At 46.9% G+C, this 11397-nt stretch overlaps 8 non-coding genes and 5 pseudogenes across 8 annotated transcripts; all 13 read right to left on the minus strand.

Annotated features, from left to right (window-relative positions):
- Positions 1-77: 77 nt before the first annotated feature.
- On the minus strand, positions 78-196 carry LOC147184192 (5S ribosomal RNA). Its single transcript, XR_015091139.1, has one exon. It is a non-coding gene; the product is annotated as a 5S ribosomal RNA (ribosomal RNA).
- A 188-nt stretch (positions 197-384) lies between these two features.
- LOC147184193 (5S ribosomal RNA) lies at positions 385-493 on the minus strand (annotated as a pseudogene).
- A 187-nt stretch (positions 494-680) lies between these two features.
- On the minus strand, positions 681-799 carry LOC147184194 (5S ribosomal RNA). Its single transcript, XR_015092129.1, has one exon. It is a non-coding gene; the product is annotated as a 5S ribosomal RNA (ribosomal RNA).
- Positions 800-986: 187 nt separating this feature from the next.
- On the minus strand, positions 987-1095 carry LOC147184195 (5S ribosomal RNA; annotated as a pseudogene).
- A 199-nt stretch (positions 1096-1294) lies between these two features.
- On the minus strand, positions 1295-1413 carry LOC147184196 (5S ribosomal RNA). The gene has a single exon (XR_015092249.1). It is a non-coding gene; the product is annotated as a 5S ribosomal RNA (ribosomal RNA).
- Positions 1414-1603: 190 nt separating this feature from the next.
- On the minus strand, positions 1604-1712 carry LOC147184197 (5S ribosomal RNA; annotated as a pseudogene).
- Positions 1713-1900: 188 nt separating this feature from the next.
- On the minus strand, positions 1901-2019 carry LOC147184198 (5S ribosomal RNA). Its single transcript, XR_015092283.1, has one exon. It is a non-coding gene; the product is annotated as a 5S ribosomal RNA (ribosomal RNA).
- Positions 2020-2207: 188 nt separating this feature from the next.
- LOC147184199 (5S ribosomal RNA) lies at positions 2208-2326 on the minus strand. The gene has a single exon (XR_015091388.1). It is a non-coding gene; the product is annotated as a 5S ribosomal RNA (ribosomal RNA).
- A 196-nt stretch (positions 2327-2522) lies between these two features.
- On the minus strand, positions 2523-2641 carry LOC147184200 (5S ribosomal RNA). Its single transcript, XR_015091560.1, has one exon. It is a non-coding gene; the product is annotated as a 5S ribosomal RNA (ribosomal RNA).
- Positions 2642-3003: 362 nt separating this feature from the next.
- On the minus strand, positions 3004-3112 carry LOC147184201 (5S ribosomal RNA; annotated as a pseudogene).
- Positions 3113-3301: 189 nt separating this feature from the next.
- LOC147184202 (5S ribosomal RNA) lies at positions 3302-3420 on the minus strand. The gene has a single exon (XR_015092324.1). It is a non-coding gene; the product is annotated as a 5S ribosomal RNA (ribosomal RNA).
- Positions 3421-3607: 187 nt separating this feature from the next.
- Positions 3608-3726, minus strand: LOC147184203 (5S ribosomal RNA). The gene has a single exon (XR_015092678.1). It is a non-coding gene; the product is annotated as a 5S ribosomal RNA (ribosomal RNA).
- Positions 3727-3915: 189 nt separating this feature from the next.
- LOC147184204 (5S ribosomal RNA) lies at positions 3916-4024 on the minus strand (annotated as a pseudogene).
- Between the last annotated feature and the right edge of the window lie 7373 nt (positions 4025-11397).

Here is an 11397-nt window from a genome sequence, read left to right on the forward strand (position 1 = left end):
TAGCAAGTAGCTAGCAAACTGGAATTATTTTGTGAAAGTTTACTTTTGCGACGGAGGTGCAAAAAAAAAAAAAAAAAAGCTTACAGCACCTGGTATTCCCAGGCGGTCTCCCATCCAAGTACTAACCAGGCCCGACCCTGCTTAGCTTCCGAGATCGGACGAGATCGGGCGTTCTCAGGGTAGTATGGCCGTAAGCCGAGAAAAAGCTCACAGTTGACTCTTTTAAAGGTTACACTCGTCCCAAATTGGGGGGGAAAAAACATTTTGACAGCATTTTCAGATCTCATCCTGTCAGTTTTACACTGCGTCTGTCTGCTAGCAAGTTGCGAGTGTACTTGAGGTATTTGTGTAAAAGTTTACGTTTGCGATGGAGGAGCAAAAAAAAGCTTACAGCACCTGGTATTCCCAGGCGGTCTCCCATCCAAGTACTAACCAGGCCCGACCCTGCTTAGCTTCCGAGATCGGGCGTTCTCAGGGTAGTATGGCCGTAAGCCGAGAAAAAGCTCACAGTTGACTCTTTTAAAGGTTACACTCGTCCCAAATTGGGGCGGAAAAAACATTTTGACAGCATTTTCAGCTCTCATCCTGTCAGTTTTACCGTGCGTCTGTCTGCTAGCAAGTATGTTGTGAACTTGAGGTATTTTGTGAAAGTTTACTTTTGCGATGGAGGTGCAAAAAAAAGCTTACAGCACCTGGTATTCCCAGGCGGTCTCCAACCCAAGTACTAACCAGGCCCGACCCTGCTTAGCTTCCGAGATCGGACGAGATCGGGCGTTCTCAGGGTAGTATGGCCGTAAGCCAAGAAAAAGCTCACAGTTGACTCTTTTAAAGGTTACACTCGTCCCAAATTGGGGCGGAAAAAACATTTTGACAGCATTTTCAGCTCTCATCCTGTCAGTTTTACCGTGCGTCTGTCTGCTTGCAAGTATCTTGTGAACTTGAGGTATTTTGTTAAAGTTTACTTTTGCGATGGAGGTGCAAAAAAAAGCTTACAGCACGTGGTATTCCCAGGCGGTCTCCCATCCAAGTACTAACCAGGCCCGACCCTGCTTAGCTTCCGAGATCGGGCGTTCTCAGGGTAGTATGGCCTTAAGCCAAGAAAAAGCTCACAGTTGACTCTTTTAAAGGTTACACTCGTCCCAAATTGGGGCGGAAAAAACTTTTTGACAGCATTTTCAGCTCTCATCCTGTCAGTTTTACCGTGCGTCTGTCTGCTCGCAAGTTGCGAGTGGACTAGAGGTATTTTTGTAAAAGTTTACGTTTGCGATGGAGGTGCAAAAAAAAAAAAAAAAAAAGCTTACAGCACCTGGTATTCCCAGGCAGTCTCCCACCCAAGTACTAACCAGGCCCGACCCTGCTTAGCTTCCGAGATCCAACGAGATCGGGCGTTCTCAGGGTAGTATGGCCGTAAGCCGAGAAAAATTTCACAGTTGACTCTTTTAAAGGTTACACTCGTCCCAAATTGGGGCGGAAAAAACATTTTGACAGCATTTTCAGCTCTCATCCTTTCAGTTTTACCGTGCGTCTGTCTGCTAGTAGCAAGTATCTTGTGAACTTGAGGTATTTTGTGAAAGTTTACTTTTGCGATGGAGGTGCAAAAAAAAGCTTACAGCACCTGGTATTCCCAGGCGCTCTCCCATCCAAGTACTAACCAGGCCCGACCCTGCTTAGCTTCCGAGATCAGGCGTTCTCAGGGTAGTATGGCCGTAAACTGAAAATAAAGCACACAGTTGACTCTTTTAAAGGTTACACTCGTCCCAAATTGGGGCGGAAAAAACATTTTGACAGCATTTTCAGCTCTCATCCTGTCAGTTTTACCATGCGTCTGTCTCCATGCAAGTATCTTGTGAACTTGAGGTATTTTGTGAAAGTTTACTTTTGCGATGGAGGTGCAAAAAAAAGCTTACAGCACCTGGTATTCCCAGGCAGTCTCCCACCCAAGTACTAACCAGGCCCGAACCTGCTTAGCTTCCGAGATCGGACGAGATCGGGCGTTCTCAGGGTAGTATGGCTGTAAGCCGATAAAAAGCTCACAGTTGACTCTTTTAAAGGTTACACTCGTCCCAAATTGGGGCGGAAAAAACATTTTGACAGCATTTTCAGCTCTCATCCTGTCAGTTTTACCCTGCGTCTGTCTGCTCGCAAGTTGCGAGTGTACTTGAGGTATTTTTGTAAAAGTTAACGTTTGCGATGGAGGTGCAAAAAAAAGCTTACAGCACCTGGTATTCCCAGGCGGTCTCCCATCCAAGTACTAACCAGGCCCGACCCTGCTTAGCTTCCGAGATCGGACGAGATCGGGCGTTCTCAGGGTAGTATGGCCATAAGCCGAGAAAAAGCCCACAGTTGACTCTTTTAAAGATTACACTCGTCCCAGATTGGGGTGGAAAAAGCATTTTGACAGCATTTTCAGCTCTCATCCTGTCAGTTTAGCGTGTGGCTGTCTGCTAGCAAGTAGCTAGCAAACTGGAATTATTTTGTGAAAGTTTACTTTTGCGACGGAGGTGCAAAAAAAAAAAAAAAAAAGCTTACAGCACCTGGTATTCCCAGGCGGTCTCCCATCCAAGTACTAACCAGGCCCGACCCTGCTTAGCTTCCGAGATCGGACGAGATCGGGCGTTCTCAGGGTAGTATGGCCGTAAACCTAGAAAAAGCCCACAGTTGACTCTTTTAAAGGTTATACTCGTCCCAAATTGGGGCGGAATTTTTTTTTTGACAGATTTCAGCTCTCATCCTTTCAGTTTAAACGTGTGTCTGTCTGCTAGCAAGTTGCGAGTGTACTTGAGGTATTTTTGTAAAAGTTTACGTTTGCGATGGAGGTGCAAAGAAAAGCTTACAACTCTTTTAAAGGTTACACTCGTCCCAAATTGGGGCGGAAAAAACATTTTGACAGCATTTTCAGCTCTCATCCTGTCAGTTTTACCGTGCGTCTGTCTGCTAGCAAGTATCTTGTGAATTTGAGGTATTTTTGTAAAAGTTTACGTTTGCGATGGAGGTTTAAAAAAAAGCTTACAGCACCTGGTATTCCCAGGGGGTCTCCCATCCAAGTACTAAGCAGGCCTGAGCCTGCTTAGCTTCCGAGATCAGACGTTCTCAGGGTAGTATGGCCGTAAGCCAAGAAAAAGCTCACAATTGGCTCTTTTAAAGGTTACACTCGTCCCAAATTGGGGCAGAAAAAAATATTTGGACAGCATTTTCAGCTCTCATCCTGTCAGTTTAAACGTGCGTCTGTCTGCTAGCAAGTTGCGAGTGTACTTGAGGTGTTTTTGTAAAAGTTTACGTTTGCGATGGAGGTCCAAAAAAAAGCTTACAGCACCTGGTATTCCCAGGCAGTCTGCCATCCAAGTACTAACCAGGCCCGACCCTGCTTAGCTTCCGAGATCTGACGAGATCGGGCGTTCTCAGGGTAGTATGGCCGTAAGCCAAGAAAAAGCTCACAGTTGACTCTTTTAAAGGTTACACTCGTCCCAAATTGGGGCGGAAAAAACATTTTGACAGCATTTTCAGCTCTCATCCTGTCAGTTTTACCGTGCGTCTGTCTGCGAGCAAGTATCTTGTGAACTTGAGGTATTTTGTGAAAGTTTACTTTTGCGACGGAGGTGCAAAAAAAAGCTTACGGCACCCGGTATTCCCAGGCGGTCTCCCATCCAAGTACTAACCAGGCCCAACCCTGCTTAGCTTCCGAGATCAGGCGAAATCAGGCGTTGTCAGGGTAGTATGGCCGTAAGCTGAAAATAAAGCACACAGTTGACTCTTTTAAAGGTTACACTCGTCCCAAATTGGGGCGGAAAAAACATTTTGACAGGTTTTTCAGCTCTCATCCTGTCAGTTTTACCATGCGTCTGTCTGCGAGCAAGTTGCGAGTGTACTTGAGGTATTTTTGTAAAGGTTTACGTTTGCGATGGAGGTGCAACAAAAAGCTTACAGCACCTAGTATTCCCAGGCGGTCTCCCATCCAAGTACTAACCAGGCCTGAGCCTGCTTAGCTTCCGAGATCAGACGTTCTCAGGGTAGTATGGCCGTAAGCCAAGAAAAAGCTCACAATTGACTCTTTTAAAGGGTACACTCGTCCCAAATTGGGGCGGAAAAAAATATTTGGACAGCATTTTCAGCTCTCATCCTGTCAGTTTAAACGTGCATCTGTCTGCTAGCAAGTTGCGAGTGTACTTGAGGTGTTTTTGTAAAAGTTTACGTTTGCGATGGAGGTGCAAAAAAAAGCTTAGAGCACCCGGTATTCCCAGGCGGTCTCCCATCCAAGTACTAACCAGGACCGACCCTGCTTAGCTTCCGAGATCGGGCGTTCTTTTATTTTTTTATTATAAAAATTCAACACAGAAATAATACACTCATTTTCAATCCCACCAAAAACATACCATTGTCAAACTAGGCACAATTTAAAAAACATCAAAGGTAACCAAAACTAAATGTTATAATAATGACAGGGGAAATTCACAGAGGTTTGGGGGCAAACCACCAGAGGGCGGGAAGTCCTCAAATGTTCAGCTGGGGGAGTCCAGATGCATCCAAAGAAAATAAATCATTACGTTGAATAAAAGTCTTCACGAACTCGTGCTCTCTGACAGCATGGAGATGGCGGATATGGGCTGCCAAAAGTCTCACAAAGACAGCCCAGTGGTCAGCAGTTCTGGCGTCATAGAAGTGTATGTTGCGCACCAGGTACACAGCATATCTCCCGAAGGACAGGCAGAGATGAAGAGCCTCCCAGTTGATTCCGCCAGCCGAATCAGCTCTCTGGACATCCCGACAGATGGGCCCGAAAAGCAGAAACCAGGGCTCGTCCAATGTCCTCCACATCAACCGCCGGCGATGGGAGTCTCAGTCCCAATCTCCTGACGAGGAGGTCCTGCAGCCGGGTCCAGAAGCACCGGACACCGGAACGTGAGGTGGAGCAAATCTTCTGGAACTCCTCCGCACACTGGACAGTCTCGACTAAACCTGTCGGGCTGAATACTGTGCAACATACAACATGTAAAAATGAGTCGATGTCGCAATTTAAAGGCAAAATTACTAACCTGGGGTATAAACATCAGCCCAAATGGATGCAGTATCTTGCTCAGGGGATACTTGTGACCACCTATGTTCGGCAGTGGGGCGCCTAACTACCTGGGTCAACAGCAAACGATATAGAGCACGAGTCGGCGTCTCTGCCAATCACATCAACCCCTCCCCCTTAACCCAAACGAAATTAAGGGGTGACTCACCGTCAATCCCTCCCTCATATGCATCCTGAACTGGCGGTACACTCTCATAGTGTGCCCCACCTTCTCAAGATACAAGCCCGTATATCACTCACCTTCCTCACCACTTCGGTCCTCCTAAACCTAAGACCCGCCCCTCTAAACTTACCCCTGATAGACTCCACATCGACCCCACCTTCAAAATCTAACAACTGCCCAACCCGTTTTATACCTGCCCTTTCAAAAGACCCGCGGAACATGCTCTCCCTCCTCTCAGGAGGATCAGAGAGCATGTCAGGATTAAAACGTAAAAGCATTTGCCCTAGCTGCCACAAGGAGCAAGGGGCCGCCACAACAAACGGCCGCAGTCTAGCCCATGCCTCAAACACTTCCCTCTCAAAAGGCGGGACCAGATCCAGGGCAGTCCGCTGGGGAAGCATACACAAATTATAAACACCATACTCGCCCAACTTTTCAAACGTATCAAAATGTATCTTTGCTCCTGAGGCAAGGCAATAGACATTTAGGATGTGGAGAGCCACATTGAGGCTCCCCACGTCTCGCAAAACCAAATTGGTATCATCCGCATATTGAAAAATCGTATATTCCCTACCAGATGGACTCACGATTCCATGCACAGCCCTGTCCCTCTTGAGCATAGCGGCCAAAGGCTCGGCCACTATACTATAGAGGAGTGCGCTCAAAGGACACCCCTGCCTTACCGACCTCCGCAAAGGGAAGCTATCCGACAGGAGTCCATTACACTTTACACGGCTAACCGCACTGGAATACAAAAGCTTAATCCAGTTTACAAAGCCATTTTTAAAGCCACGTTTCTCCAAAACACGGTAAAGAAAACAATGCTCGACCCTATCAAATGCTTTTCTGAAATCAACTGAAACATGAATCCCACCAGAGACATGCATCTCCTTCAACAAACACTTTAAGGAGAGTATTGTGTCAGACATGTCATCGATCTCCAGCCTGTATTCAGATAACCAACATTCTCACTACCCGAAAGAAAACAAACACGCGGAGGAAAAGATTTACTCCACAACAACACTTTTCAATCTATGCGCCAATACTTTCGCCAGTATTTTATAATCCGTATTAAGAAGACTTATTGGTCTGTAATTGGCCAGGCACCGCTTATCACCCTTCTTAAAAATCAGAGTCACAATACTCCGTGTTAAAAAGGTTCCAAATATGAATAGTCAACATTATTATATTCGTATATTTTCCATATTCCACGTTAAGAATAGAGTGCCGTCATTATATTTACTTCTGTGATTCGCGCATTGCATTCTGGGTCCATTACTTGTTGCGCAGCGGTTATTGTGCAGTTGGACGCCGCCATGACAGAATGTGTTGCGAGCTGTGGTGATCGTGTGCGTCTTTGACCAAAAGTGAGTACACTAAGTAGTGTTTTAGTTTATGTGTACCGTGTTTATTTGTCGCACTACCGTGTATCTTGTGTGCCTTATTAAGCTCCGACGCCGATTTGATTGACAGCTCGTTGAGTACCTCTTTGAAGTTCGCTATGTAACTAATTAAGTGTCTTAAACACCATTTAACTACATAAATGTGTCCTCTTCTGTGTGTTAGACATTATTAGAGAAGTTCACTAAAGTTTTGTGTGCTTATTTGCATGTTTTGTCCCACTTTGCACGTAATGTCTGCCGTCAGTTTGGGACATTATGCTCTCACTGCGCGGCGCCATTACGCGACGTCCACGGCCGTAGTCGGCCACAATAATGTTTAGTGATTAGTTACGTGCGTCATACTTTTGAGTAATTAGCTCATGTTTAGTATGTTGTACAACTTTGTGTGTGTTTATAGCCATTCATGTGCACAGCTAACATAGTGCGTGTTCATATAAAATTAGTAATGTTGCACCCAGTTATTTAGCCAATCAATGTGTGCTGTTAAGTAATGCAATACTGTATTTGTGTTTATTAGGAGTCAAGTATTTACACTCATACGCTGTGTTGTCTTTCTGTTTATTGCAGAACCATACACACATTCACACACACATAGATCATCAGACCGTGCATACACCGGACTTCAGGATTACAAGCATCCATAGTTAGCCACAGTGCCTGCATCATAGCAGCCCATGCCTGTATGCCTGTACACTAAAGTGCAACTACTCTAACCGCCTCTTGCTGATGTTCCGGGATTAAAGCTGCCAATCCACATCTTCGCTCCACTGTTGCATTGTGTTCTGACCGACACCCCGAGGGCAAAAAGAGATACTCTATTTGAATCGCACCTATACAGTCCAAACCTAGCCTCTCCAACACACACAGAGAGAGAGAGAGAGAGTCCGAAACCCGACCCTCTCTCTCAATATCGCGAAAAAGAGTATGGAGAGTCGGGGCTAACCTTGTGAGCGAAACACAATAAAACTCCGCACTCAATCCATCCTCTCCTGGACTCCTACTGGCATTGAGACCCGTAATTGCTGCAAAGACCTCTGCCAAGGAAATAGGCTCGTCACAGCTATCAGCGTCACTAGAGCTAAGAGACACATCAAGCGCACCTAGTGCCTGACTACAGCTTACCCCATTAATCCTTCCACTATCAAATAAATCGGAATAAAAACTACCTACAATATCCAAAACCTTATCCAATTCACTATGTAATCTACCTGACTCATCCAACACGCTATCCAAATATAACTTGCCCTGCCTGGACTTCTCCAAACCAAAGAAGAAAGCAGTGGAGTGCTCCCCCTCCACCGCATACTGGGCCTTGGATCTAAGTGCCGCCCCCCTAGCCCGACTAAGCTGTATATTCCTGAGCTCCTCCTGCAGCTCCAAATACTCTGGATCTACCGGACCTACACCAGAGGTGGCAGCAAGTTCCTGGAGGTGGCTCCGGACAGTACGCTCCCTGATGGACTCCTCCCACCTCCTCTGCTTACTATAATGGAGGCACAGCTTTCTAATTCTAGCCTTTGCCTGTTCCCACCAATCAATCAAAGAATCACATACTTCCATTTCACCATCAAGACAATCAAAAAGGTGCTCCATTTAATTTACAAAGGTGGGGTCGGCAAGCAGCATATTATTAAAAACCCAGACCCCCCCATTCCTCTTACCACCCAGGAAGTCAAGGTTGACAGAGAAAAGGGAGTGATCACTGCAGCCCACACGTGCATAGGAGCTGCCACTAATATATTTCCACAAAGCACTCGAAACAAAACACAGATCAATCCAAAACTGGAGGAGGACCCCCCACACCACCTGACGCCGGGAATAGTCACTTTTTAGGGGGTTGAGACCTCTCCAGACTTCAGACAGATCAGCAGCCACTGCAGCATCAATTAAATAACCTCTACTAACATCATTCCTAAATGTGTTGTTCGGACAGAGATCGATTTTTGACAAAGCTACATTAAAGTCACCAATCAAAATAGAGGAAATCAGTAACATAAGGAAAAACTGAACTGAAGAAGGTTTTCCTCTCCGTCTCCTCATTAGGCGCATAAATATTAATAAGGCGGAATTTAGTGGAGCCACGCTGAAAATCAAATCACAATAAAGCGGCCACGTGGGTCCGCATGCACTGGAGAAGACACGCCGAAAACACCCGGCTTGACTAGAACAGCCACACCACGGGAGTTTACAGAGCCCAAAACACAGTACAAATCACCAACAGCCATAGCCTCCACCATGCGAAGATGCTCCGCCTCCCACCACGTCCCCTGGATACACCGCACATCCCAGGTGGTGTTGTGAAACACACTGTGCATCTTGACCCCTCTCCTCAAGCTCCGAGCATTAATAGAGACAAGAAAGATCGCATTAGGAAGGAGAAAAAAACAAGGAGCTGACCCATCATCCTGACACCAGACTACCGTTTACACTTCCTATTCATCTTCGACGGAGCAACCTCATTCCCTTGGGGAATAAAGCCCATAGGAACAGTTGTGGCATCAACAGTGGCAGACTCAGAACGGGCAGCGCCGCATGAAAGGGGACTTTCACCCTGCAGCCCTGACCGCCGATCACTACCAGGCTGGGGCTCACAGAGCTCATCGACACGTTTCGACCCAACCCTCCCGGTCAGTGATCTGGACCTGTCACTACTCCTAGACAGTGGCTGCCAATGCGGCGCCCGCCCTCGAGCGCTGAGACTTAGGAGTCTGGCCTGACTTCAGTACCATCTCCGCCGCTTCAGGGATAAGGTGTGGAACCAGATCCTCACCCATCCCCCTCCCTGGTCCATCCCAAGGCGGTCTCCCATCCAAGTACTAACAAGGCCCGACCCTGCTTAGCTTACGAGATTGGGCGTTCTTTTTTTCTTTTCTTTTTTTCTTATAAAATACAACACAGAAATAACACACTAATTTACAAAACCACAAAAAACATACCACCAACAACTAGGCACAAATTAAAAGAAACATCAAAGTAACCAAAACCAATGTCATAATAATGACAGGGGAAATTTGCCGAGGTTTGAGGGCAAACCACCAGAGGGCGGGAAGTCCTCAAATGTTCAGCTGGGGGAGGCCAGATGCATCCAAAGAAAATAAATCATTACGTTGAATAAAAGTCTTCACGAACTCGTGCTCTCTGACAGCATGGAGATGGCGGATATGGGCTGCCAAAAGTCTCACAAAGACAGCCCAGTGGTCAGCAGTTCTGGCGTCATAGAAGTGTATGTTGCGCACCAGGTACACAGCATATCTCCCGAAGGACAGGCAGAGATGAAGAGCCTCCCAGTTGATTCCGCCAGCCGAATCAGCTCTCTGGACATCCCGACAGATGGGCCCGAAAAGCAGAAACCAGGGCTCGTCCAATGTCCTCCACATCAACCGCCGGCGATGGGAGTCTCAGTCCCAATCTCCTGACGAGGAGGTCCTGCAGCCGGGTCCAGAAGCACCGGACACCGGAACGTGAGGTGGAGCAAATCTTCTGGAACTCCTCCGCACACTGGACAGTCTCGACTAAACCTGTCGGGCTGAATACTGTGCAACATACAACATGTAAAAATGAGTCGATGTCGCAATTTAAAGGCAAAATTACTAACCTGGGGTATAAACATCAGCCCAAATGGATGCAGTATCTTGCTCAGGGGATACTTGTGACCACCTATGTTCGGCAGTGGGGCGCCTAACTACCTGGGTCAACAGCAAACGATATAGAGCACGAGTCGGCGTCTCTGCCAATCACATCAACCCCTCCCCCTTAACCCAAACGAAATTAAGGGGTGACTCACCGTCAATCCCTCCCTCATATGCATCCTGAACTGGCGGTACACTCTCATAGTGTGCCCCACCTTCTCAAGATACAAGCCCGTATATCACTCACCTTCCTCACCACTTCGGTCCTCCTAAACCTAAGACCCGCCCCTCTAAACTTACCCCTGATAGACTCCACATCGACCCCACCTTCAAAATCTAACAACTGCCCAACCCGTTTTATACCTGCCCTTTCAAAAGACCCGCGGAACATGCTCTCCCTCCTCTCAGGAGGATCAGAGAGCATGTCAGGATTAAAACGTAAAAGCATTTGCCCTAGCTGCCACAAGGAGCAAGGGGCCGCCACAACAAACGGCCGCAGTCTAGCCCATGCCTCAAACACTTCCCTCTCAAAAGGCGGGACCAGATCCAGGGCAGTCCGCTGGGGAAGCATACACAAATTATAAACACCATACTCGCCCAACTTTTCAAACGTATCAAAATGTATCTTTGCTCCTGAGGCAAGGCAATAGACATTTAGGATGTGGAGAGCCACATTGAGGCTCCCCACGTCTCGCAAAACCAAATTGGTATCATCCGCATATTGAAAAATCGTATATTCCCTACCAGATGGACTCACGATTCCATGCACAGCCCTGTCCCTCTTGAGCATAGCGGCCAAAGGCTCGGCCACTATACTATAGAGGAGTGCGCTCAAAGGACACCCCTGCCTTACCGACCTCCGCAAAGGGAAGCTATCCGACAGGAGTCCATTACACTTTACACGGCTAACCGCACTGGAATACAAAAGCTTAATCCAGTTTACAAAGCCATTTTTAAAGCCACGTTTCTCCAAAACACGGTAAAGAAAACAATGCTCGACCCTATCAAATGCTTTTCTGAAATCAACTGAAACATGAATCCCACCAGAGACATGCATCTCCTTCAACAAACACTTTAAGGAGAGTATTGTGTCAGACATGTCATCGATCTCCAGCCTGTATTCAGATAACC

This window comes from Leptonotus elevatus, chromosome 1 (assembly GCF_054856555.1).
Source record: "Leptonotus elevatus isolate MCC_2025b chromosome 1, RoL_Lele_1.0, whole genome shotgun sequence".
NCBI classification, from domain to species: domain Eukaryota; kingdom Metazoa; phylum Chordata; class Actinopteri; order Syngnathiformes; family Syngnathidae; genus Leptonotus; species Leptonotus elevatus.